The sequence below is a fragment of the Symphalangus syndactylus genome, chromosome 3, assembly GCF_028878055.3.
Source record: "Symphalangus syndactylus isolate Jambi chromosome 3, NHGRI_mSymSyn1-v2.1_pri, whole genome shotgun sequence".
In the NCBI taxonomy this organism is placed as follows: domain Eukaryota; kingdom Metazoa; phylum Chordata; class Mammalia; order Primates; family Hylobatidae; genus Symphalangus; species Symphalangus syndactylus.
Genome location: NC_072425.2, coordinates 62,229,869 through 62,235,868, shown reverse-complemented (window position 1 = coordinate 62,235,868; position 6,000 = coordinate 62,229,869).

The following is a 6,000-nucleotide window of genomic DNA, read 5'->3' as shown; positions in this document are numbered from 1 at the left end:
AAAGAGTCAAAAAGTTAAAATAATTAAAAAGTTATAAAGCAAAAGAGTTACAGTCAACTAAGATTAATTTATTATTGAAGAAAGAAAAATATTTCTTTATAAATTTATAGTGTAGCCTAAGTGTATAGTGTTTATACAGTCCCAAGTAATGTACAGTAACATTTACTAGATTTCATATTTACTCACCTAGCCCTTCACATTTATTCACTTATTGACACACCCAGAGCAACTTCCAGTCCTGCAAGCTTGGTTCATGGCAAGTGCCCTGTATAAGTGTAGCATTTTTTTATCTTTTTACTGTGTCTTTACTGTACCTTTTCTATGTTTAGGTAAGTTTAGATACACAAATATTTATCATTGGGTTATAGTTGCCTATACCATCCAGTGTAATAACATGCTGTACAGGTTTGTAGCCTAGGAATAATAGGCTGTACCATACAACCAAGGTGTGTTGTAGGCCATACCCTCTATGTTTATGTAAGTCTACTCTATGGTGTTCATAAGAGGACAAAATTTTATCATAACACATTTCCCAGAATGTACCCTCATTGCTAAATGACACATGACTATACATTTTTATTATCCTGATACAGAAACAAGTGTGGAACCAGCAGAAAGAACAGTTGTCCTCTCATTTCAAAGGGGATAAGCTTTGTTGTTTTGATGATGAGCCTCTTTAGCAGACAGCTAACCACATGCATACTCAGCTTCATTTATAGCTTGCTGGGCTCGATCTCCAACATAATATTGGCCTGAAATACTGCCAAAAAGAAAAAAGGGAGGTATTCTGTATGTAAATAAAATTCCATCCTTTTACTTAAAGGATTTGGGCATTTTAGTCCTTCATTAACAAACTCTTTGAAGTATGGGTCCCAGCACATCTGTAAAGGGTTGTAGGCTTTTGTAAGACTATTTCTGAATTTTGAACAAATTTAACAATTTCTACAGCATGAATGTCTCATTGTTTCTTAAAATTGTAGGATGAGAAAAACATATCACTTTAATTTTCCTCTGTTCTAGTCTGAGACTGAGATTTTCATACTGGTCATAAAAGAACATTTCCCAAAAGCAATAGATTTTTACAAAGCCATGGATAATTTTTATTTTCTTTCTCAGCACAGCATGAGGAGAATTGGAAAACTCTTATGAGAACTGATAAAGAATACAGAACATGTTCTTTGTTTCTTGGCAAAAGAAACTTCTATCCTAAGTTTTGTGGTTGAGGGAAGCATAAATCAATCCCCTAAAGAGCCCAAATCATAGTTGGACTCAAGTGGGAAACCACTTTCCTGGTTATGCTTGAGTGGCATCCTTTGCCTAGTTTGGGTAACACAAAATTTCCCCACATTGGAAGGCTTAGGAGTTCCTCTAAGTGAGTTGAATATGCTATGCCTTTTCATTCAAAGAAACTCAATCCACATATTTTACAGAAGTAGGAGGTTGTCTTTTGAGGCTGCTTGGGAAAGAATGTCTTGTGGCAAATATCAAGCCACCTGAACAAACATGAACACAGCATGGGTCTCCCTAAGAGGGCTTTCTCAGCATGGAAGGCAGAGTAGTCACTCTGTCTTCATCTCTAGAAAAGCTGAGTGGAGTTTGCTTTCTTGAGTGATATGAGACCATCTGGGCCCGTCTGGCATCCTAAATCTTTAGAGGGAAAATGGTGGCAGCCAGGTACATCGTATCTTCTATGAGTTATAGAGGCTGACTTCAGGAGTGGTAACAATGCCAGATTTGGGAATGAGCCATTAGACTCTTGTTAGTTTCTTACCCAGCCCTATTTTGGATGCCAGATCAGAAAAGGGGAATAGGAAAAGTATGGACTATTGAAGTAAGGAAAGAATACAGATTGCTATTGCTTTAAGCATCTGTGAAAATATAGACAAAGAAGAAACAGGTATTAAACAAGACAGACCTTTGCAATTGGAAACATCTTAGGTTAATATACTTTCCATCTGGGATAACTGTGGCATTTAGCTATAGGCATTCAAATAGAATAGCACCCTAATTCTTCTGAGAACAGTACTCTTGATTTGGTATTGAGGCTGCTCACGGAACCAGATTATGTAAGAAGGTCCTTGTAGTAGGCTACAAAATGGCCCTCCAAAGGATATCCACCTCCTAGACTGTGGAAGCTATAAATGATAGCTTAGTTGGAAAAAGGGTCTTCGCAGGTGTGATAAAGTTAAGGATGTTGAGATGCAAGGATTTTTTTTTTTGTTTTTTTTTTGTTTTTTTGAGATGGAGTCTCACTCTGTTGCCCAGGCTGAAGTGCAGAGGTGCAATCTTGGCTCACTGCAAGCTCTGCCTCCTGGGTTCATGCCATTCTCCTGCCTTAGCCTCCTGAGTAGCTGGGACTACAGGTGCCTGCCACCACGCCCAGCTATTTTGTTTTCTATTTTTAGTAGAGATGGGGTTTCACCATGTTAGCCAGGATGGTCTTGATCTCCTGACCTCGTGATCTGCCCACCTCGGCCTCCCAAAGTGCTGGGATTACAGGCACGAGTCATCGCGCCTGGCTGAGATGCAAGGATTATTTTGAATAATCTGGTGGGCCCTAATTGCCATCACAAGTGTCCTCATAAGAGAGAGACAGAGAAACACTATACCAACAAAAGAGGAAGATAATGAGGCAATGTGACCACGGAAGCAGATTGCAGTAATTTAGTCACAAGTTAATGAGTGCCAGCAGCCATCAGAAGCTGGAAGAGGCAAGGAATGTTTTCTCCCCTAGATAGAGCCTCTGGGTGGAGTATGTCCCTGCTACCATCTTGATTTTGGCGCAGTGATACTGATTTTGGACTTCTGGCATCCAGAACTGTGAGATAATACCTTTCTAGTGTTTTAGGTCACCAAGTTTGTTGTGTTTTTAACAGAAACCATAGGAACTAATGCAATCCTGAAATCAGATCATTGACAAGTCACTGGGAGCTCAGTGCCATCAACATGGAAATGGGTGGTAAACTAGGGGAAAGGCAACAGTTCAGGAACTGGTGATGCTGTTCTACTGCAGCCCAAGTCAGGAGGCGACAGGCAGCAGATGAGACTGGAAGAACAGAGAAAGAAAAGAAAGAGAAAAATGCAGCTAAGGAATAGGATTGGCTCATAAGAACTTGGATTCTGGTAGCTTTCATGTAATTTGACCTGTCCCTGTAGGATTGGGAGAAGGCCCTGAAGTCACATGCCACCGTCTCCAGATACTGAATCTACAATAGCGCCTTGTGGAATACAAAATAATACCCTTTTTCTTGGATTGCCACCAGAAGGATTAGTATAGCAGCAGTATAAGAGGGAATTTGATAGTCCTGAAATATTCGCACCTCTTTATCCTTAATGGCCAAACCTTGTCCTCATTATCTTCCTGCATCCCCACTGCCTGAGAAGCATGAAGGTCTGCAGATGTCTGAAGATGACTTGGACTGAAACAACTTGATCCATAATGTGAGCCCATGACTCCAAGTTACTTATATGTTTTCCGCTCCTACTTTTCTGCTGTGTGGGCTTCCAAAGATCATTCATTTTCTCTTTTGTTTTCACTTTATGGGGCTTATGGTTACATTAGAGGAGTTGATATTGAACTTTTAAAATATATTATACAGTACTCTGAATTGTTTTAAAGGAAAACATAATATTAATATATATTATCTATCTGTTGATTACCTGTGTGTTAGTGCTAATAACAATAAAATCTCCTAGGCAAATGAATTTGAGGATTATTATAAGTGTGAAAGATCTCAGAGATAGTTTGGGGAACAGAGAAGGTTCAAATGAGTGAGGTTTACTGCCTCTTATATTGTGAAGGTACAATCTAAGGTGAGTATTTCAGCTCTTCCACTTTTGTTCATTTATTCACTCACTTCTTTGCTATTTCATCCGTTCCTTGATTCAGGCACCTACTAACTACAGGTACTAGGCTAAGTGCTGGGCCTACAAAGCCTGAGAAACCTCTGTCCTGTCCTGAAAGGGATGCAGAGGCTCTGACTTGGTAGCCTGCCCAGGTTTCTCTTTTTAAATTGGAATTTGCATGATTTCTCAATATAACCACAGATCTCATCTCTCCCTACTGTGTTACACATAAATTGATTTATCTATTTACATTATCTGCCTGATCTCTGTAAACCATGGAGTTTTAAACCTCAGACTTAAATTTTATTTGAGAAGAACAGTCTCTGGGGTTGTCCTCATTCCAAACTTTAATTCTTGAATTATTCCCAACCTCCCATAGCAACTGGAGACATAGAGTCTGGGAACGAAGACGAGAATGAGGGAGTTGATATAAAATGTGTGTATACCCACTGAATGAGGATGCAGTGGCAGAATTGGATGTCTTGGTTGGACATTCAGTTGGTAACAAAAACTCATAATGCTGAAAATTCTGATTCTTGGTCCTAAGAGAAAACATTATTCTTTGTGGGAGAATTGAGAGTCAGACTTAATCTTTGAGGAATAGGAGAACTCCATAGGTAAGAAAACTAACCTAACTCCCAGATGGATGACACTGACCTGGTCACCTGGTCACTACAAGAACAATTAAGATCAAGTTCCTAAGTGTTATTCACGACCTGAGGCAACTGACAAAGACTTGGCAGTGTCAGCTGACCAACTTCAGGATATTCTGAGTGTGAGGAAAGATGACTGGCAGGTATAAGAATTCAGATTTGAACCAACACATATACTTGTTTTAATCAGTGCCTAGAATAGTATTGGTCACATAGCAGGTACTTAAAAAATATTTATTAAATTGGATCCTTTTGTGTACTTGGGGTAGATGAGTTGGAGGTGGGCAGAGGTAGGCCTACGAGTGGAGCATGTATAGTTTTTTCCTCCTTTTCTACAAGGTTTATTTCTAAAAGGCAGAGGGCCAAAGAGGGTAACTTAGTCTGTTGTGCCAGGGCTTGTGGGTACAAAGAGAAGCAAGTGGCTTAACTTCTCTGACCTTTTAGTTCCTCTATGTATTATAAAGGGTAAGAGAAAGTTCCTTGAGAAGGCCACTGCAAAATTATGAGTTTTGAATAAAAGTTATTAAACGTTATATGTGTACTTTATACAGACAACAAAATTTGCTCTCTCAAATGGAAACTGAATAGGGAACAAAGAAGGTTTTATAACTGTCTTTTATAACTGTCTACCTAGCTACTACCTCTAGGTTTTGATAGATCAGCCCCATCAACAAATAGCCACCATTTAATAACAACAATGATAATAATAATAATTAGTGGTAGTAGTAACAAAAGCCACTAATATGGAGGCCTACTCTAAGCCAATCACCATGTTAATCTCTTTGCCCACATTCATTACTGCATTTAAACCTTGCAACAGCCTTGAAAGGTAGGAATAACTTTTCAGTGTCATTAAATACTGAAGCTGGAGCTCAGTGTAATTAAAGAACTTGTCCAAGGCTTCACAGCTAGTAAAATCTAACCAGGTCATAATGAAGGTCAGTTTTGTTCCAAATATATAGTCTTTACTCTTCATCACTTTCCCTCCCCATCCTACATGCATAGGAATGAAAAAGATGAGCTTCTATTTTTGTGTCACATAATTTATATAGTCTAGGGTTGTTTAATCCAAGCCTTTTGATAACCTTGTACAATAAGTATTATGGTAGAAATTGGTATTATCCCCACTTAACAGAGTAGGAAACTGTGGCTCAGAAAGGCATTTAATTTCCCTAGAATCATCCCAGGAACTAGAGCTCATGTCACCTTGACTCCAAAGTTGCCTTTTTTCCATTATACTGATAGGTTTTCTGCTTATCGAGCAACTCTGCTGTGCGAGGCACAATTCTAGATGCTTTTGGGGGAAGTAATCACTAATTCTCACAAATATTCCATGAAGAAAATGTTCTCAGCACTGTTTTGTTGATGAGGAAACTGATCTTCAGAGAGTTTAAGTAAGTATAAGTGGTTTGTCATCAAAAGTTAGTACGCCTGGGTCCATCACAATTGCTGAGGCCTCCCATGTAGCCATATTGTGATTATTTATATGATTTGTTAGTCA